This window comes from Taudactylus pleione, unplaced genomic scaffold (assembly GCF_031769625.1).
Source record: "Taudactylus pleione unplaced genomic scaffold, aTauple2 ptg000134l, whole genome shotgun sequence".
Classification (NCBI taxonomy): Eukaryota; Metazoa; Chordata; class Amphibia; order Anura; family Myobatrachidae; genus Taudactylus; species Taudactylus pleione.
This window is the reverse complement of record NW_028284536.1, coordinates 5,603,080-5,625,512: the sequence shown is the minus strand read 5'-3', so window position 1 is coordinate 5,625,512 and position 22,433 is coordinate 5,603,080. Positions and strand designations below refer to the sequence as shown.

Sequence of the window (22,433 nt, the reverse complement as noted above, 5' to 3'; positions counted from 1 at the left end):
ATCTAATCAGCAGAATGCAACCTAGCAGCATTTTTAAGTGGAAGCCTGTGTTATGTTAAAACCAGGTGTTATCTTATCAGTACAAAGGTAAGGAATTAAGAAAAACTTTTTGAAGTGTGAAGATTTTTCTTACAAAATCATTGTCTTATTGCATCACCAAAGTGTAAGCTGGAAAGATGATTTTGATAAATTACTTGTTAGATCACCTGATTTGCTCTTCTGGAGTCAATGTAGTTTGTTTTTCTCAATAACCATAGAAGTAATAGGGTAAATTAAAGACATTATGTGGATTTTTTGCTACAGCACTTCTGTCAAAATACGATTAAAATGAGTTAAGATGAAAATGGATTTTCTACTATAAGCAAAGACCAAAAAAGTCAAAATAGCAATCCCAATTTTAGATTTGATAAATGAAAATAGCACATAGTAGAGGATGGTTTCGATCCATCGACCTCTGGGTTATGGGCCCAGCACACTTCCGCTGCTCCACTCTGCTGCTCATGGAAGTGCTTAGAACTCAAGAAGGGTTGATTCATGACAAGAACATGGCAATGTGTTCCTTTTAATTAACGAAAAATCCTAAAATAACTGTCCAGATTAGAGACTTTATAAACTTTGGCAAGGAAACTTTCCAGATCAATGTTTCTTAGCTGTTGTTTGTTTATGTCTCATATAGGGTTTCTGTGGCGCAATTGGTTAGCACATTCGGCTGTTAACTGGAATGTTGGTGGTTCAATCCCACCCAGGGACGAGAATCTTCTTTTAATCAAGTTTTGGGGATTTTTAGGTAGAGAAGTCAACATGTCAAACTACCTATTTTAAGGAAGGGTTCAAGACTTTCTCTGAAACAATTATCTCTAAAGTGAGTTTAATTTGATTTAAGCCAATTTATTCAACATTTAGAAAATACCTGAAGGTAAATGTTGTTTCAGGTGATATCTAATCAGCACAATGCAGCCTAGCAGCATTTTTAAGTGGAAGCCTGTGTTATGTTAAAACCAGGTGTTATCTTATCAGTACAAAGGTAAGGAATTACGAAAAACTTGTTGAAGTGTGAAGATTTTTCTTACAAAATCATTGTCTTATTGAATCACCAAAGTGTAAGCTGGAAAGATGATTTTGATAAATTACTTGTTAGAACACCTGATTTGCTCTTCTGGAGTCAATGTAGTTTGTTTTTCTCAATAACCATAGAAGTAATAGGGTAAAGTAAAGACATTATGTGGATTTTTTGCTACAGCACTTCTGTCAAAATACGATAAAAATGAGTTAAGATGATAATGGATTTTCTAATATAAGCAAAGACCACAAAGTCAAAATAGAAATCCCAATTTTAGATTTGAAAAATGAAAATAGCACAAAGCAGAGGATGGTTTTGATCCATTGACCTCTGTGTTATGGGCCCAGCACGCTTCCGCTGCGCCACTCTGCTGCTCATGGAAGTGCTTAGAACTCAAGAAGGGTTGATTCATCACAAGAACATGGCAATGTGTTCCTTTTAATTAACGAAAAATCCTAAAATAACTGTCCAGATTAGAGACTTTATAAACTTTGGCAAGGAAACTTTCCAGATCAATCTTTCTTAGCTGTTGTTTGTTTATGTCTCATATAGGGTCTCTGTGGCGCAATTGGTTAGCACGTTTGGCTATTAATTGGAATATTGGTGGTTCAATCCCACCCAGGGACGAGGATCTTCTATTAGTCAAATTTTGAGGAATTTTAGGTAGAGAAGTCAACATGTCAAACTACCTATTTTATGTTAGGGTTCAAGACTTTCTCTGAAACAATTATCTCTAAAGTGAGTTTAATTTGATTTAAGCCAATTTATAGAACATTTAGAAAATACCTGAAGGTTAATGTTGTTCCTGGTTATATCTAATCAGCAGAATGCAACCTATCAGCATTATTAAGTGGAAGCCTGTGTTATGTTAAAACCAGGTGTTATCTTATCAGTGCAAAGGTAAGGAATTAAGAAAAACTTTTTGAAGTGTGAAGATTTTTCTTACAAAATCATTGTCTTATTGCATCACCAAAGTGTAAGCTGGAAAGATGATTTTGATAAATTACTTGTTAGAACACCTGATTTGCTCTTCTGGAGTCAATGTTTTTTGTTTTTCTCAATAACCATAGAAGTAATAGGGTAAAGTAAAGACATTATGTGGATTTTTTGCTACAGCACTTCTGTCAAAATACGATTAAAATGAGTTAAGATGATAATGGATTTTCTACTATAAGCAAAGACCAAAAAAGTCAAAATAGCAATCCCAATTTTAGATTTGATAAATGAAAATAGCACATAGCAGAGGATGGTTTCAATCCATCGACCTCTGGGTTATGGGCCTAGCACGCTTCCGCTGCGCCACTCTGCTGCTCATGGAAGTGCTTAGAACTCAAGAAGGGTTGATTCATCACAAGAACATGGCAATGTGTTCCTTTTAATTAACGAAAAATCCTAAAATAACTGTCCAGATTAGAGACTTTATAAACTTTGGCAAGGAAACTTTCCAGATCAATGTTTCTTAGCTGTTGTTTGTTTATGTCTCATATAGGGTCTCTGTGGCGCAATTGGTTAGCGCGTTCGGCTGTTAACTGGAATGTTGGTGGTTCAATCCCACCCAGGGACGAGAATATTCTATTAGTCAAATTTTGGGGAATTTTAGGTAGAAAAGTCAACATGTCAAACTACCTATTTTATGTTAGGGTTCAAGACTTTCTCTGAAACAATTATCTCTAAAGTGAGTTTAATTTGATTTAAGCCAATTTATTCAACATTTAGAAAATACCTGAAGGTAAATGTTGTTCCTGGTTATATCTAATCAGCAGAATGCAACCTAGCAGCATTTTTAAGTGGAAGCCTGTGTTATGTTATAACCAGGTGTTATCTTATCAGTACAAAGGTAAGGAATTAAGAAAAACTTTTTGAAGTTTGAAGATTTTTCTTTCAAAATCATTGTCTTTTTGCATCACCAAAGTGTAAGCTGGAAAGATGATTTTGATAAATTACTTGTTAGAACACCTGATTTGCTCTTCTGGATTCAATGTAGTTTGTTTTTCTCAATAACCATAGAAGTAATAGGGTAAAGTAAAGACATTATGTGGATTTTTTGCTACAGCACTTCTGTCAAAATACGAATTAAATGAGTTAAGATGATAATGGATTTTCTACTATAAGCAAAGACCAAAAAAGTCAAAATAGCCATCCCAATTTTAGATTTGATAAATGAAAATAGCACATAGCAGAGGATGGTTTCGATCCAACGACCTCTGGGTTATGGGCCCAGCACGCTTCCGCTGCGCCACTCTGCTGCTCATGGAAGTGCTTAGAACTCAAGAAGGGTTGATTCATCACAAGAACATGGCAATGTGTTCCTTTTAATTAGCGAAAAATCCTAAAATAACTGTCCAGATTATAGACTTTATAAACTTTGGCAAGGAAACTTTCCAGATCAATCTTTCTTAGCAGTTGTTTGTTTAAGTCTCACATAGGGTCTCTGTGGCGCAATTGGTTAGCGTGTTTGGCTGTTAACCGGAAGGTTGGTGGTTCAATCCCCCCCAGGGACGAGAATCTTCTATTTATTCAAATTTTGGGGAATTTTAGGTAGAGAAGTCAACATGTCAAACTACCTATTTTATGTTAGGGTTCAAGACTTTCTCTGAAACAATTATCTCTAAAGTGAGTATAATTTGATTTAAACCAATTTATTCAACATTTAGAAAATACCTGAAGGTAAATGTTGTTCCTGGTTATATCTAATCAGCAGAATGCAACCTAGCAGCATTTTTAAGTGGAAGCCTGTGTTATGTTATAACCAGGTGTTATCTTATCAGTACAAAGGTAAGGAATTAAGAACAACTTTTTGAAGTGTGAAGATTTTTCTTACAAAATCATTGTCTTATTGCATCACCAAAGTGTAAGCTGGAAAGATGATTTTGATAAATTACTTGTTAGAACACCTGATTTGCTCTTCTGGAGTCAATGTAGTTTGTTTTTCTCAATAACCATAGAAGTAATAGGGTAAAGTAAAGACATTATGTGGATTTTTTGCTACAGCACTTCTGTCAAAATACGATTTAAATGAGTTAAGATGATAATGGATTTTCTACTATAAGCAAAGACCAAAAAAGTCAAAATAGCAATCCCAATTTTAGATTTGATAAATGAAAATAGCACATAGCAGAGGATGGTTTCGATCCAACGACCTCTGGGTTATGGGCCCAGCACGCTTCTGCTGTGCCACTCTGCTGCTCAAGGAAGTGCTTAGAACTCAAGAAGGGTTGATTCATGACAAGAACATGGCAATGTGTTCCTTTTAATTAATGAAAAATCCTAAAATAACTGTCCAGATTAGAGACTTTATAAACTTTGGCAAGGAAACTTTCCAGATCAATGTTTCTTAGCTGCTGTTTGTTTATGTCTCATATAGGGTCTCTGTGGCGCAATTGGTTAGCACGTTTGGCTATTAATTGGAATATTGGTGGTTCAATCCCACCCAGGGACGAGAATCTTCTTTTAATCAAGTTTTGGGGATTTTTAGGTAGAGAAGTCAACATGTCAAACTACCTATTTTATAGTATGGTTCAAGACTTTCTCTGAAACAATTATCTCTAAAGTGAGTTTAATTTGATTTAAGCCAATTTATTCAACATTTAGAAAATACCTGAAGGTTAATGTTGTTCCTGGTGATATCTAATCAGCAGAATGCAACCTAGCAGCATTTTTAAGTGGAAGCCTGTGTTATGTTAAAACCAGGTGTTATCTTATCAGTACAAAGGTAAGGAATTAAGAAAAACTTTTTGAAGTGTGAAGATTTTTCTTACAAAATCATTGTCTTATTGCATCACCAAAGTGTAAGCTGGAAAGATGATTTTGATAAATTACTAGTTAGATCACCTGATTTGCTCTTCTGGAGTCAATGTAGTTTGTTTTTCTCAATAACCATAGAAGTAATAGGGTAAATTAAAGACATTATGTGGATTTTTTGCTACAGCACTTCTGTCAAAATACGATTAAAATGAGTTAAGATGAAAATGGATTTTCTACTATAAGCAAAGACCAAAAAAGTCAAAATAGCAATCCCAATTTTAGATTTGATAAATGAAAATAGCACATAGCAGAGGATGGTTTCGATCCATCGACCTCTGGGGTATGGGCCCAGCAGACTTCCGCTGCTCCACTCTGCTGCTCATGGAAGTGCTTAGAACTCAAGAAGGGTTGATTCATCACAAGAACATGGCAATGTGTTCCTTTTAATTAACGAAAAATCAAAAAATAACTGTCCAGATTAGAGACTTTATAAACTTTGGCAAGGAAACTTTCCAGATCAATGTTTCTTAGCTGTTGTTTGTTTATGTCTCATATAGGGTCTCTGTGGCGCAATTGGTTATCACGTTTGGCTATTAATTGGAATATTGGTGGTTCAATCCCACCAAGGGACGAGAATCTTCTATTAGTCAAATTTTGGGGAATTTTAGGTAGAGAAGTCAACATGTCAAACTACCTATTTTATGTTAGGGTTCAAGACTTTCTCTGAAACAATTATCTGTAAAGTGAATTTAATTTGATTTAAGCCAATTTATTCAACATTTAGAAAATACCTGAAGGTTAATGTTGTTCCTGGTTATATCTAATCAGCAGAATGCAACCTAGCAGCATTTTTAAGTGGAAGCCTGTGTTATGTTAAAACCAGGTGTTATCTTATCAGTGCAAAGGTAAGGAATTAAGAAAAACTTTTTGAAGTGTGAAGATTTTTCTTACAAAATCATTGTCTTATTGCATCACCAAAGTGTAAGCTGGAAAGATGATTTTGATAAATTACTTGTTAGATCACCTGATTTGCTCTTCTGGAGTCAATGTAGTTTGTTTTTCTCAATAACCATAGAAGTAATAGGGTAAAGTAAAGACATTATGTGGATTTTTTGCTACAGCACTTCTGTCAAAATACGATTAAAATGAGTTAAGATGATAATAGATTTTCTACTATAAGCAAAGACCAAAAAAGTCAAAATAGCAATCCCAATTTTAGATGTGATAAATGAAAATAGCACATAGCAGAGGATGGTTTCGATCCATCGACCTCTGGGTTATGGGCCTAGCACGCTTCCGCTGCACCACTCTGCTGCTTATGGAAGTGCTTAGAACTCAAGAAGGGTTGATTCATCACAAGAACATGGCAATGTGTTCCTTTTAATTAACGAAAAATCCTAAAATAACTGTCCAGATTAGAGACTTTATAAACTTTGGCAAGGAAACTTTCCAGATCAATGTTTCTTAGCTGTTGTTTGTTTATGTCTCATATAGGGTCTCTGTGGCGCAATTGGTTAGCGCGTTCGGCTGTTAACTGGAATGTTGGTGGTTCAATCCCACCCAGGGACGAGAATATTCTATTAGTCAAATTTTGGGGAATTTTAGGTAGAGAAGTCAACATGTCAAACTACCTATTTTATGTTAGGGTTCAAGACTTTCTCTGAAACAATTATCTCTAAAGTGAGTTTAATTTGATTTAAGCCAATTTATTCAACATTTAGAAAATACCTGAAGGTAAATGTTGTTCCTGGTTATATCTAATCAGCAGAATGCAACCTAGCAGCATTTTTAAGTGGAAGCCTGTGTTATGTTATAACCAGGTGTTATCTTATCAGTACAAAGGTAAGGAATTAAGAAAAACTTTTTGAAGTGTGAAGATTTTTCTTACAAAATCATTGTCTTATTGCATCACCAAAGTGTAAGCTGGAAAGATGATTTTGATAAATTACTTGATAGTCCACCTGATTTGCTCTTCTGGAGTCAATGTAGTTTGTTTTTCTAAATAACCATAGAAGTAATAGGGTAAAGTAAAGACATTATGTGGATTTTTTGCTACAGCACTTCTGTCAAAATACGAATTAAATGAGTTAAGATGATAATGGATTTTCTACTATAAGCAAAGACCAAAAAAGTCAAAATAGCAATCCCAATTTTAGATTTGATAAATGAAAATAGCACATAGCAGAGGATGGTTTCGATCCAACGACCTCTGGGTTATGGGCCCAGCACACTTCCGCTGCGCCATTCTGCTGCTCATGGAAGTGCTTAGAACTCAAGAAGGGTTGATTCATCACAAGAACATGGCAATGTGTTCCTTTTAATTAGCGAAAAATCCTAAAATAACTGTCCAGATTAGAGACTTTATAAACTTTGGCAAGGAAACTTTCCAGATCAATGTTTCTTAGCTGTTGTTAGTTTATGTCTCACATAGGGTCTCTGTGGCGCAATTGGTTAGCGCGTTCGGCTGTTAACCGTAAGGTTGGTGGTTCAATCCCACCCAGGGACGAGAATCTTCTATTAGTCAAATTTTGGGGAATTTTAGGTAGAGAAGTCAACATGTCTAACTACCTATTTTATGGTAGGGTTCAAGACTTTCTCTGAAACAATTAACTCTAAAGTGAGTTTAATTTGATTTAAGCCAATTTATTCAACAATTAGAAAATACCTGAAGGTTAATGTTGTTCCTGGTGATATCTAATCAGCAGAATGCAACCTAGCAGCATTTTAAGTGAAAGCTTGTGTTATGTTATAACCAGGTGTTATCTTATCAGTACAAAGGTAAGGAATTAAGAAAAACTTTTTGAAGTTTGAAGATTTTTCTTTCAAAATCATTGTCTTTTTGCATCACCAATGTGTAAGCTGGAAAGATGATTTTGATAAATTACTTGTTAGAACACCTGATTTGCTCTTCTGGAGTCAATGTAGTTTGTTTTTCTCAATAACCATAGAAGTAATAGGGTAAATTAAAGACATTATGTGTATTTTTTGCTACAGCACTTCTGTCAAAATACGAATTAAATGAGTTAAGATGATAATGGATTTTCTACTATAAGCAAAGACCAAAAAAGTCAAAATAGCAATCCCAATTTTAAATTTGATAAATGAAAATAGCACATAGCAGAGGATGGTTTCGATCCAACGACCTGTGGGTTATGGGCCCAGCACGCTTCCGCTGCCCCACTCTGCTGCTCATGGAAGTGCTTAGAACTCAAGAAGGGTTGATTCATCACAAGAACATGGCAATGTGTTCCTTTTAATTAGCGAAAAATCCTAAAATAACTGTCCAGATTAGAGACTTTATAAACTTTGGCAAGGAAACTTTCCAGATCAATCTTTCTTAGCAGTTGTTTGTTTAAGTCTCACATAGGGTCTCTGTGGCACAATTGGTTAGCGTGTTTGGCTGTTAACCGGAAGGTTGGTGGTTCAATCCCCCCCAGGGACGAGAATCTTCTATTAGTCAAATTTTGGGGAATTTTAGGTAGAGAAGTCAACATGTCAAACTACCTATTTTATGTTAGGGTTCAAGACTTTCTCTGAAACAATTATCTCTAAAGTGAGTATAATTTGATTTAAACCAATTTATTCAACATTTAGAAAATACCTGAAGGTAAATGTTGTTCCTGGTTATATCTAATCAGCAGAATGCAACCTAGCAGCATTTTTAAGTGGAAGCCTGTGTTATGTTATAACCAGGTGTTATCTTATCAGTACAAAGGTAAGGAATTAAGAACAACTTTTTGAAGTGTGAAGATTTTTCTTTCAAAATCATTGTCTTATTGCATCACCAAAGTGTAAGCTGGAAAGATGATTTTGATAAATTACTTGTTAGAACACCTGATTTGCTCTTCTGGAGTCAATGTAGTTTGTTTTTCTCAATAACCATAGAAGTAATAGGGTAAAGTAAAGACATTATGTGGATTTTTTGCTACAGCACTTCTGTCAAAATACGATTTAAATGAGTTAAGATGATAATGGATTTTCTACTATAAGCAAAGACCAAAAAAGTCAAAATAGCAATCCCAATTTTAGATTTGATAAATGAAAATAGCACATAGCAGAGGATGGTTTCGATCCAACGACCTCTGGGTTATGGGCCCAGCACGCTTCCGCTGCGCCACTCTGCTGCTCAAGAAAGTGCTTAGAACTCAAGAAGGGTTGATTCATGACAAGAACATGGCAATGTGTTCCTTTTAATTAACGAAAAATCCTAAAATAACTGTCCAGATTAGAGACTTTATAAACTTTGGCAAGGAAACTTTCCAGATCAATGTTTCTTAGCTGCTTTTTGTTTATGTCTCATATAGGGTCTCTGTGGCGCAATTGGTTAGCACGTTTGGCTATTAATTGGAATATTGGTGGTTCAATCCCACCCAGGGACGAGAATCTTCTTTTAATCAAGTTTTGGGGATTTTTAGGTAGAGAAGTCAACATGTCAAACTACCTATTTTATAGTATGGTTCAAGACTTTCTCTTAAACAATTATCTCTAAAGTGAGTTTAATTTGATTTAAGCCAATTTATTCAACATTTAGAAAATACCTGAAGGTTAATGTTGTTCCTGGTGATATCTAATCAGCAGAATGCAACTTAGCAGCATTTTTAAGTGGAAGCCTGTGTTATGTTAAAACCAGGTGTTATCTTATCAGTACAAAGGTAAGGAATTAAGAAAAACTTTTTGAAGTGTGAATATTTTTCTTACAAAATCATTGTCTTATTGCATCACCAAAGTGTAAGCTGGAAAGATGATTTTGATAAATTACTTGTTAGATCACCTGATTTGCTCTTCTGGAGTCAATGTAGTTTGTTTTTCTCAATAACCATAGAAGTAATAGGGTAAATTAAAGACATTATGTGGATTTTTTGCTACAGCACTTCTGTCAAAATACGATTAAAATGAGTTAAGATGAAAATGGATTTTCTACTATAAGCAAAGACCAAAAAAGTCAAAATAGCAATCCCAATTTTAGATTTGATAAATGAAAATAGCACATAGCAGAGGATGGTTTCGATCCATCGACCTCTGGGTTATGGGCCCAGCACACTTCCGCTGCTCCACTCTGCTGCTCATGGAAGTGCTTAGAACTCAAGAAGGGTTGATTCATGACAAGAACATGGCAATGTGTTCCTTTTAATTAACGAAAAATCCTAAAATAACTGTCCAGATTAGAGACTTTATAAACTTTGGCAAGGAAACTTTCCAGATCAATGTTTCTTAGCTGTTGTTTGTTTATGTCTCATATAGGGTTTCTGTGGCGCAATTGGTTAGCACATTCGGCTGTTAACTGGAATGTTGGTGGTTCAATCCCACCCAGGGACGAGAATCTTCTTTTAATCAAGTTTTGGGGATTTTTAGGTAGAGAAGTCAACATGTCAAACTACCTATTTTAAGGAAGTGTTCAAGACTTTCTCTGAAACAATTATCTCTAAAGTGAGTTTAATTTGATTTAAGCCAATTTATTCAACATTTAGAAAATACCTGAAGGTAAATGTTGTTTCAGGTGATATCTAATCAGCACAATGCAGCCTAGCAGCATTTTTAAGTGGAAGCCTGTGTTATGTTAAAACCAGGTGTTATCTTATCAGTACAAAGGTAAGGAATTACGAAAAACTTGTTGAAGTGTGAAGATTTTTCTTACAAAATCATTGTCTTATTGAATCACCAAAGTGTAAGCTGGAAAGATGATTTTGATAAATTACTTGTTAGAACACCTGATTTGCTCTTCTGGAGTCAATGTAGTTTGTTTTTCTCAATAACCATAGAAGTAATAGGGTAAAGTAAAGACATTATGTGGATTTTTTGCTACAGCACTTCTGTCAAAATACGATTAAAATGAGTTAAGATGATAATGTATTTTCTACTATAAGCAAAGACCACAAAGTCAAAATAGAAATCCCAATTTTAGATTTGAATAATGAAAATAGCACAAAGCAGAGGATGGTTTCGATCCATTGACCTCTGTGTTATGGGCCCAGCACGCTTCCGCTGCGCCACTCTGCTGCTCATGGAAGTGCTTAGAACTCAAGAAGGGTTGATTCATCACAAGAACATGGCAATGTGTTCCTTTTAATTAACGAAAAATCCTAAAATAACTGTCCAGATTAGAGACTTTATAAACTTTGGCAAGGAAACTTTCCAGATCAATGTTTCTTAGCTGTTGTTTGTTTATGTCTCATATAGGGTCTCTGTGGCGCAATTGGTTAGCACGTTTGGCTATTAATTGGAATATTGGTGGTTCAATCCCACCCAGGGACGAGAATCTTCTATTAGTCAAATTTTGGGGAATTTTAGGTAGAGAAGTCAACATGTCAAACTACCTATTTTATGTTAGGGTTCAAGACTTTCTCTGAAACAATTATCTCTAAAGTGAGTTTAATTTGATTTAAGCCAATTTATTCAACATTTAGAAAATACCTGAAGGTTAATGTTGTTCCTGGTTATATCTAATCAGCAGAATGCAACCTAGCAGCATTTTTAAGTGGAAGCCTGTGTTATGTTAAAACCAGGTGTTATCTTATCAGTGCAAAGGTAAGGAATTAAGAAAAACTTTTTGAAGTGTGAAGATTTTTCTTACAAAATCATTGTCTTATTGCATCACCAAAGTGTAAGCTGGAAAGATGATTTTGATAAATTACTTGTTAGAACACCTGATTTGCTCTTCTGGAGTCAATGTTTTTTGTTTTTCTCAATAACCATAGAAGTAATAGGGTAAAGTAAAGACATTATGTGGATTTTTTGCTACAGCACTTCTGTCAAAATACGATTAAAATGAGTTAAGATGATAATGGATTTTCTACTATAAGCAAAGACCAAAAAAGTCAAAATAGCAATCCCAATTTTAGATGTGATAAATGAAAATAGCACATAGCAGAGGATGGTTTCGATCCATCGACCTCTGGGTTATGGGCCTAGCACGCTTCCGCTGCACCACTCTGCTGCTTATGGAAGCGCTTAGAACTCAAGAAGGGTTGATTCATCACAAGAACATGGCAATGTGTTCCTTTTAATTAACGAAAAATCCTAAAATAACTGTCCAGATTAGAGACTTTATAAACTTTGGCAAGGAAACTTTCCAGATCAATGTTTCTTAGCTGTTGTTTGTTTGTGTCTCATATAGGGTCTCTGTGGCGCAATTGGTTAGCGCGTTCGTCTGTTAACTGGAATGTTGGTGGTTCAATCCCCCCCAGGGACGAGAATCTTCTATTAGTCAAATTTTGGGGAATTTTAGGTAGAGAAGTCAACATGTCAAACTACCTATTTTATGTTAGGGTTCAAGACTTTCTCTGAAACAATTATCTCTAAAGTGAGTATAATTTGATTTAAACCAATTTATTCAACATTTAGAAAATACCTGAAGGTAAATGTTGTTCCTGGTTATATCTAATCAGCAGAATGCAACCTAGCAGCATTTTTAAGTGGAAGCCTGTGTTATGTTATAACCAGGTGTTATCTTATCAGTACAAAGGTAAGGAATTAAGAACAACTTTTTGAAGTGTGAAGATTTTTCTTACAAAATCATTGTCTTATTGCATCACCAAAGTGTAAGCTGGAAAGATGATTTTGATAAATTACTTGTTAGAACACCTGATTTGCTCTTCTGGAGTAAATGTAGTTTGTTTTTCTCAATAACCATAGAAGTAATAGGGTAAAGTAAAGACATTATGTGGATTTTTTGCTACAGCACTTCTGTCAAAATACGATTTAAATGAGTTAAGATGATAATGGATTTTCTACTATAAGCAAAGACCAAAAAAGTCAAAATAGCAATCCCAATTTTAGATTTGATAAATGAAAATAGCACATAGCAGAGGATGGTTTCGATCCAACGACCTCTGGGTTATGGGCCCAGCACGCTTCCGCTGCGCCACTCTGCTGCTCAAGGAAGTGCTTAGAACTCAAGAAGGGTTGATTCATGACAAGAACATGGCAATGTGTTCCTTTTAATTAACGAAAAATCCTAAAATAACTGTCCAGATTAGAGACTTTATAAACTTTGGCAAGGAAACATTCCAGATCAATGTTTCTTAGCTGCTGTTTGTTTATGTCTCATATAGGGTCTCTGTGGCGCAATTGGTTAGCACGTTTGGCTATTAATTGGAATATTGGTGGTTCAATCCCACCCAGGGACGAGAATCTTCTTTTAATCAAGTTTTGGGGATTTTTAGGTAGAGAAGTCAACATGTCAAACTACCTATTTTATAGTATGGTTCAAGACTTTCTCTGAAACAATTATCTCTAAAGTGAGTTTAATTTGATTTAAGCCAATTTATTCAACATTTAGAAAATACCTGAAGGTTAATGTTGTTCCTGGTGATATCTAATCAGCAGAATGCAACCTAGCAGCATTTTTAAGTGGAAGCCTGTGTTATGTTAAAACCAGGTGTTATCTTATCAGTACAAAGGTAAGGAATTAAGAAAAACTTTTTGAAGTGTGAAGATTTTTCTTACAAAATGATTGTCTTATTGCATCACCAAAGTGTAAGCTGGAAAGATGATTTTGATAAATTACTTGTTAGATCACCTGATTTGCTCTTCTGGAGTCAATGTAGTTTGTTTTTCTCAATAACCATAGAAGTAATAGGGTAAATTAAAGACATTATGTGGATTTTTTGCTACAGCACTTCTGTCAAAATACGATTAAAATGAGTTAAGATGAAAATGGATTTTCTACTATAAGCAAAGACCAAAAAAGTCAAAATAGCAATCCCAATTTTAGATTTGATAAATGAAAATAGCACATAGCAGAGGATGGTTTCGATCCATCGACCTCTGGGTTATGGGCCCAGCACACTTCCACTGCTCCACTCTGCTGCTCATGGAAGTGCTTAGAACTCAAGAAGGGTTGATTCATGACAAGAACATGGCAATGTGTTCCTTTTAATTAACGAAAAATCCTAAAATAACTGTCCAGATTAGAGACTTTATAAACTTTGGCAAGGAAACTTTCCAGATCAATGTTTCTTAGCTGTTGTTTGTTTATGTCTCATATAGGGTTTCTGTGGCGCAATTGGTTAGCACATTCGGCTGTTAACTGGAATGTTGGTGGTTCAATCCCACCCAGGGACTAGAATCTTCTTTTAATCAAGTTTTGGGGATTTTTAGGTAGAGAAGTCAACATGTCAAACTACCTATTTTAAGGAAGGGTTCAAGACTTTCTCTGAAACAATTATCTCTAAAGTGAGTTTAATTTGATTTAAGCCAATTTATTCAACATTTAGAAAATACCTGAAGGTAAATGTTGTTTCAGGTGATATCTAATCAGCACAATGCAGCCTAGCAGCATTTTTAAGTGGAAGCCTGTGTTATGTTAAAACCAGGTGTTATCTTATCAGTACAAAGGTAAGGAATTAAGAAAAACTTTTTGAAGTTTGAAGATTTTTCTTACAAAATCATTGTCTTATTGCATCACCAAAGTGTAAGCTGGAAAGATGATTTTGATAAATTACTTGTTAGATCACCTGATTTGCTCTTCTGGAGTCAATGTAGTTTGTTTTTCTCAATAACCATAGAAGTAATAGGGTAAATTAAAGATATTATGTGGATTTTTTGCTACAGCACTTCTGTCAAAATACGATTAAAATGAGTTAAGATGAAAATGGATTTTCTACTATAAGCAAAGACCAAAAAAGTCAAAATAGCAATCCCAATTTTAGATTTGATAAATGAAAATAGCACATAGCAGAGGATGGTTTCGATCCATCGACCTCTGGGTTATGGGCCCAGCACACTTCCACTGCTCCACTCTGCTGCTCATGGAAGTGCTTAGAACTCAAGAAGGGTTGATTCATGACAAGAACATGGCAATGTGTTCCTTTTAATTAACGAAAAATCCTAAAATAACTGTCCAGATTAGAGACTTTATAAACTTTGGCAAGGAAACTTTCCAGATCAATGTTTCTTAGCTGTTGTTTGTTTATGTCTCATATAGGGTTTCTGTGGCGCAATTGGTTAGCACATTCGGCTGTTAACTGGAATGTTGGTGGTTCAATCCCACCCAGGGACGAGAATCTTCTTTTAATCAAGTTTTGGGGATTTTTAGGTAGAGAAGTCAACATGTCAAACTACCTATTTTAAGGAAGGGTTCAAGACTTTCTCTGAAACAATTATCTCTAAAGTGAGTTTAATTTGATTTAAGCCAATTTATTCAACATTTAGAAAATACCTGAAGGTAAATGTTGTTTCAGGTGATATCTAATCAGCACAATGCAGCCTAGCAGCATTTTTAAGTGGAAGCCTGTGTTATGTTAAAACCAGGTGTTATCTTATCAGTACAAAGGTAAGGAATTACGAAAAACTTGTTGAAGTGTGAAGATTTTTCTTACAAAATCATTGTCTTATTGAATCACCAAAGTGTAAGCTGGAAAGATGATTTTGATAAATTACTTGTTAGAACACCTGATTTGCTCTTCTGGAGTCAATGTAGTTTGTTTTTCTCAATAACCATAGAAGTAATAGGGTAAAGTAAAGACATTATGTGGATTTTTTGCTACAGCACTTCTGTCAAAATACGATTAAAATGAGTTAAGATGATAATGTATTTTCTACTATAAGCAAAGACCACAAAGTCAAAATAGAAATCCCAATTTTAGATTTGAAAAATGAAAATAGCACAAAGCAGAGGATGGTTTCGATCCATTGACCTCTGTGTTATGGGCCCAGCACGCTTCCGCTGCGCCACTCTGCTGCTCATGGAAGTGCTTAGAACTCAAGAAGGGTTGATTCATCACAAGAACATGGCAATGTGTTCCTTTTAATTAACGAAAAATCCTAAAATAACTGTCCAGATTAGAGACTTTATAAACTTTGGCAAGGAAACTTTCCAGATCAATGTTTCTTAGCTGTTGTTTGTTTATGTCTCATATAGGGTCTCTGTGGCGCAATTGGTTAGCACGTTTGGCTATTAATTGGAATATTGGTGGTTCAATCCCACCCAGGGACGAGAATCTTCTATTAGTCAAATTTTGGGGAATTTTAGGCAGAGAAGTCAACATGTCAAACTACCTATTTTATGTTAGGGTTCAAGACTTTCTCTGAAACAATTATCTCTAAAGTGAGTTTAATTTGATTTAAGCCAATTTATTCAACATTTAGAAAATACCTGAAGGTTAATGTTGTTCCTGGTTATATCTAATCAGCAGAATGCAACCTAGCAGCATTTTTAAGTGGAAGCCTGTGTTATGTTTAAACCAGGTGTTATCTTATCAGTGCAAAGGTAAGGAATTAAGAAAAACTTTTTGAAGTGTGAAGATTTTTCTTACAAAATCATTGTCTTATTGCATCACCAAAGTGTAAGCTGGAAAGATGATTTTGATAAATTACTTGTTAGAACACCTGATTTGCTCTTCTGGAGTCAATGTTTTTTGTTTTTCTCAATAACCATAGAAGTAATAGGGTAAAGTAAAGACATTATGTGGATTTTTTGCTACAGCACTTCTGTCAAAATACGATTAAAATGAGTTAAGATGATAATGGATTTTCTACTATAAGCAAAGACCAAAAAAGTCAAAATAGCAATCCCAATTTTAGATGTGATAAATGAAAATAGCACATAGCAGAGGATGGTTTCGATCCATCGACCTCTGGGTTATGGGCCTAGCACGCTTCCGCTGCACCACTCTGCTGCTTATGGAAGCGCTTAGAACTCAAGAAGGGTTGATTCATCACAAGAACATGGCAATGTGTTCCTTTTAATTAACGAAAAATCCTAAAATAACTGTCCAGATTAGAGACTTTATAAACTTTGGCAAGGAAACTTTCCAGATCAATGTTTCTTAGCTGTTGTTTGTTTATGTCTCATATAGGGTCTCTGTGGCGCAATTGGTTAGCGCTTTCGTCTGTTAACTGGAATGTTGGTGGTTCAATCCCACCCAGGGACGAGAATATTCTATTAGTCAAATTTTGGGGAATTTTAGGTAGAGAAGTCAACATGTCAAACTACCTATTTTATGTTAGGGTTCAAGACTTTCTCTGAAACAATTATCTCTAAAGTGAGTTTAATTTGATTTAAGCCAATTTATTCAACATTTAGAAAATACCTGAAGGTAAATGTTGTTCCTGGTTATATCTAATCAGCAGAATGCAACCTAGCAGCATTTTTAAGTGGAAGCCTGTGTTATGTTATAACCAGGTGTTATCTTATCAGTACAAAGGTAAGGAATTAAGAAAAACTTTTTGAAGTGTGAAGATTTTTCTTACAAAATCATTGTCTTATTGCATCACCAAAGTGTAAGCTGGAAAGATGATTTTGATAAATTACTTGATAGTCCACCTGATTTGCTCTTCTGGAGTCAATGTAGTTTGTTTTTCTCAATAACCATAGAAGTAATAGGGTAAAGTAAAGACATTATGTGGATTTTTTGCTACAGCACTTCTGTCAAAATACGAATTAAATGAGTTAAGATGATAATGGATTTTCTACTATAAGCAAAGACCAAAAAAGTCAAAATAGCAATCCCAATTTTAGATTTGATAAATGAAAATAGCACATAGCAGAGGATGGTTTCGATCCATTGACCTCTGTGTTATTGGCCCAGCACGCTTCCGCTGCGCCACTCTGCTGCTCATGGAAGTGCTTAGAACTCAAGAAGGGTTGATTCATCACAAGAACATGGCAATGTGTTCCTTTTAATTAACGAAAAATCCTAAAATAACTGTCCAGATTAGAGACTTTATAAACTTTGGCAAGGAAACTTTCCAGATCAATGTTTCTTAGCTGTTGTTTGTTTATGTCTCATATAGGGTCTCTGTGGCGCAATTGGTTAGCACGTTTGGCTATTAATTGGAATATTGGTGGTTCAATCCCACCCAGGGACGAGAATCTTCTATTAGTCAAATTTTGGGGAATTTTAGGTAGAGAAGTCAACATGTCAAACTACCTATTTTATGTTAGGGTTCAAGACTTTCTCTGAAACAATTATCTCTAAAGTGAGTTTAATTTGATTTAAGCCAATTTATTCAACATTTAGAAAATACCTGAAGGTTAATGTTGTTCCTGGTTATATCTAATCAGCAGAATGCAACCTAGCAGCATTTTTAAGTGGAAGCCTGTGTTATGTTAAAACCAGGTGTTATCTTATCAGTGCAAAGGTAAGGAATTAAGAAAAACTTTTTGAAGTGTGAAGATTTTTCTTACAAAATCATTGTCTTATTGCATCACCAAAGTGTAAGCTGGAAAGATGATTTTGATAAATTACTTGTTAGAACACCTGATTTGCTCTTCTGGAGTCAATGTTTTTTGTTTTTCTCAATAACCATAGAAGTAATAGGGTAAAGTAAAGACATTATGTGGATTTTTTGCTACAGCACTTCTGTCAAAATACGATTAAAATGAGTTAAGATGATAATGGATTTTCTACTATAAGCAAAGACCAAAAAAGTCAAAATAGCAATCCCAATTTTAGATGTGATAAATGAAAATAGCACATAGCAGAGGATGGTTTCGATCCATCGACCTCTGGGTTATGGGCCTAGCACGCTTCCGCTGCACCACTCTGCTGCTTATGGAAGCGCTTAGAACTCAAGAAGGGTTGATTCATCACAAGAACATGGCAATGTGTTCCTTTTAATTAACGAAAAATCCTAAAATAACTGTCCAGATTAGAGACTTTATAAACTTTGGCAAGGAAACTTTCCAGATCAATGTTTCTTAGCTGTTGTTTGTTTATGTCTCATATAGGGTCTCTGTGGCGCAATTGGTTAGCGCGTTCGTCTGTTAACTGGAATGTTGGTGGTTCAATCCCACCCAGGGACGAGAATATTCTATTAGTCAAATTTTGGGGAATTTTAGGTAGAGAAGTCAACATGTCAAACTACCTATTTTATGTTAGGGTTCAAGACTTTCTCTGAAACAATTATCTCTAAAGTGAGTTTAATTTGATTTAAGCCAATTTATTCAACATTTAGAAAATACCTGAAGGTAAATGTTGTTCCTGGTTATATCTATCAGCAGAATGCAACCTAGCAGCATTTTTAAGTGGAAGCCTGTGTTATGTTATAACCAGGTGTTATCTTATCAGTACAAAGGTAAGGAATTAAGAAAAACTTTTTGAAGTGTGAAGATTTTTCTTACAAAATCATTGTCTTATTGCATCACCAAAGTGTAAGCTGGAAAGATGATTTTGATAAATTACTTGATAGTCCACCTGATTTGCTCTTCTGGAGTCAATGTAGTTTGTTTTTCTCAATAACCATAGAAGTAATAGGGTAAAGTAAAGACATTATGTGGATTTTTTGCTACAGCACTTCTGTCAAAATACGAATTAAATGAGTTAAGATGATAATGGATTTTCTACTATAAGCAAAGACCAAAAAAGTCAAAATAGCAATCCCAATTTTAGATTTGATAAATGAAAATAGCACATAGCAGAGGATGGTTTCGATCCAACGACCTCTGGGTTATGGGCCCAGCACACTTCCGCTGCGCCATTCTGCTGCTCATGGAAGTGCTTAGAACTCAAGAAGGGTTGATTCATCACAAGAACATGGCAATGTGTTCCTTTTAATTAGCGAAAAATCCTAAAATAACTGTCCAGATTAGAGACTTTATAAACTTTGGCAAGGAAACTTTCCAGATCAATGTTTCTTAGCTGTTGTTAGTTTATGTCTCACATAGGGTCTCTGTGGCGCAATTGGTTAGCGCGTTCGGCTGTTAACCGTAAGGTTGGTGGTTCAATCCCACCCAGGGACGAGAATCTTCTATTAGTCAAATTTTGGGGAATTTTAGGTAGAGAAGTCAACATGTCTAACTACCTATTTTATGGTAGGGTTCAAGACTTTCTCTGAAACAATTAACTCTAAAGTGAGTTTAATTTGATTTAAGCCAATTTATTCAACAATTAGAAAATACCTGAAGGTTAATGTTGTTCCTGGTGATATCTAATCAGCAGAATGCAACCTAGCAGCATTTTTAAGTGAAAGCTTGTGTTATGTTATAACCAGGTGTTATCTTATCAGTTCAAAGGTAAGGAATTAAGAAAAACTTTTTGAAGTTTGAAGATTTTTCTTTCAAAATCATTGTCTTTTTGCATCACCAATGTGTAAGCTGGAAAGATGATTTTGATAAATTACTTGTTAGAACACCTGATTTGCTCTTCTGGAGTCAATGTAGTTTGTTTTTCTCAATAACCATAGAAGTAATAGGGTAAAGTAAAGACATTATGTGGATTTTTTGCTACAGCACTTCTGTCAAAATACGAATTAAATGAGTTAAGATGATAATGGATTTTCTACTATAAGCAAAGACCAAAAAAGTCAAAATAGCAATCCCAATTTTAGATTTGATAAATGAAAATAGCACATAGCAGAGGATGGTTTCGATCCAACGACCTGTGGGTTATGGGCCCAGCACGCTACCGCTGCCCCACTCTGCTGCTCAAGGAAGTGCTTAGAACTCAAGAAGGGTTGATTCATCACAAGAACATGGCAATGTGTTCCTTTTAATTAGCGAAAAATCCTAAAATAACTGTCCAGATTAGAGACTTTATAAACTTTGGCAAGGAAACTTTCCAGATCAATCTTTCTTAGCAGTTGTTTGTTTAAGTCTCACATAGGGTCTCTGTGGTGCAATTGGTTAGCATGTTTGGCTGTTAACCGGAAGGTTAGTTGTTCAATCCCCCCAGGGACGAGAATCTTCTATTAGTCAAATTTTGGGGAATTTTAGGTAGAGAAGTCAACATGTCAAACTACCTATTTTATGTTAGGGTTCAAGACTTTCTCTGAAACAATTATCTCTAAAGTGAGTATAATTTGATTTAAACCAATTTATTCAACATTTAGAAAATACCTGAAGGTAAATGTTGTTCCTGGTTATATCTAATCAGCAGAATGCAACCTAGCAGCATTTTTAAGTGGAAGCCTGTGTTATGTTATAACCAGGTGTTATCTTATCAGTACAAAGGTAAGGAATTAAGAACAACTTTTTGAAGTGTGAAGATTTTTCTTACAAAATCATTGTCTTATTGCATCACCAAAGTGTAAGCTGGAAAGATGATTTTGATAAATTACTTGTTAGAACACCTGATTTGCTCTTCTGGAGTCAATGTAGTTTGTTTTTCTCAATAACCATAGAAGTAATAGGGTAAAGTAAAGACATTATGTGGATTTTTTGCTACAGCACTTCTGTCAAAATACGATTTAAATGAGTTAAGATGATAATGGATTTTCTACTATAAGCAAAGACCAAAAAAGTCAAAATAGCAATCCCAATTTTAGATTTGATAAATGAAAATAGCACATAGCAGAGGATGGTTTCGATCCAACGACCTCTGGGTTATGGGCCCAGCACGCTTCCGCTGCGCCACTCTGCTGCTCAAGGAAGTGCTTGGAACTCAAGAAGGGTTGATTCATGACAAGAACATGGCAATGTGTTCCTTTTAATTAACGAAAATCCTAAAATAACTGTCCAGATTAGAGACTTTATAAACTTTGGCAAGGAAACTTTCCAGATCAATGTTTCTTAGCTGATGTTTGTTTATGTCTCATATAGGGTCTCTGTGGCGCAATTGGTTAGCACGTTTGGCTATTAATTGGAATATTGGTGGTTCAATCCCACCCAGGGACGAGAATCTTCTTTTAATCAAGTTTTGGGGATTTTTAGGTAGAGAAGTCAACATGTCAAACTACCTATTTTAAGGAAGGGTTCAAGACTTTCTCTGAAACAATTATCTCTAAAGTGAGTTTAATTTGATTTAAGCCAATTTATTCAACATTTAGAAATTACCTGAAGGTTAATGTTGTTCCTGGTGATATCTAATCAGCAGAATGCAACCTAGCAGCATTTTTAAGTGGAAGCCTGTGTTATGTTAAAACCAGGTGTTATCTTATCAGTACAAAGGTAAGGAATTAAGAAAAACTTTTTGAAGTGTGAAGATTTTTCTTACAAAATCATTGTCTTATTGCATCACCAAAGTGTAAGCTGGAAAGATGATTTTGATAAATTACTTGTTAGATCACCTGATTTGCTCTTCTGGAGTCAATGTAGTTTGTTTTTCTCAATAACCATAGAAGTAATAGGGTAAATTAAAGACATTATGTGGATTTTTTGCTACAGCACTTCTGTCAAAATACGATTAAAATGAGTTAAGATGAAAATGGATTTTCTACTATAAGCAAAGACCAAAAAAGTCAAAATAGCAATCCCAATTTTAGATTTGATAAATGAAAATAGCACATAGCAGAGGATGGTTTCGATCCATCGACCTCTGGGTTATGGGCCCAGCACACTTCCGCTGCTCCACTCTGCTGCTCATGGAAGTGCTTAGAACTCAAGAAGGGTTGATTCATGACAAGAACATGGCAATGTGTTCCTTTTAATTAACGAAAAATCCTAAAATAACTGTCCAGATTAGAGACTTTATAAACTTTGGCAAGGAAACTTTCCAGATCAATGTTTCTTAGCTGTTGTTTGTTTATGTCTCATATAGGGTTTCTGTGGCGCAATTGGTTAGCACATTCGGCTGTTAACTGGAATGTTGGTGGTTCAATCCCACCCAGGGTCGAGAATCTTCTTTTAATCAAGTTTTGGGGATTTTTAGGTAGAGAAGTCAACATGTCAAACTACCTATTTTAAGGAAGGGTTCAAGACTTTCTCTGAAACAATTATCTCTAAAGTGAGTTTAATTTGATTTAAGCCAAT

General features: G+C 35.1%; 2 non-coding genes across 2 annotated transcripts; both read left to right on the top strand.

Annotated features, from left to right (window-relative positions):
• Window positions 1-7,236: 7,236 nt before the first annotated feature.
• On the top strand, window positions 7,237-7,310 carry TRNAN-GUU (transfer RNA asparagine (anticodon GUU)). Its single transcript has one exon. It is a non-coding gene; the product is annotated as a tRNA-Asn (tRNA).
• Window positions 7,311-19,413: 12,103 nt separating this feature from the next.
• Window positions 19,414-19,487, top strand: TRNAN-GUU (transfer RNA asparagine (anticodon GUU)). The gene has a single exon. It is a non-coding gene; the product is annotated as a tRNA-Asn (tRNA).
• Window positions 19,488-22,433: the final 2,946 nt, after the last annotated feature.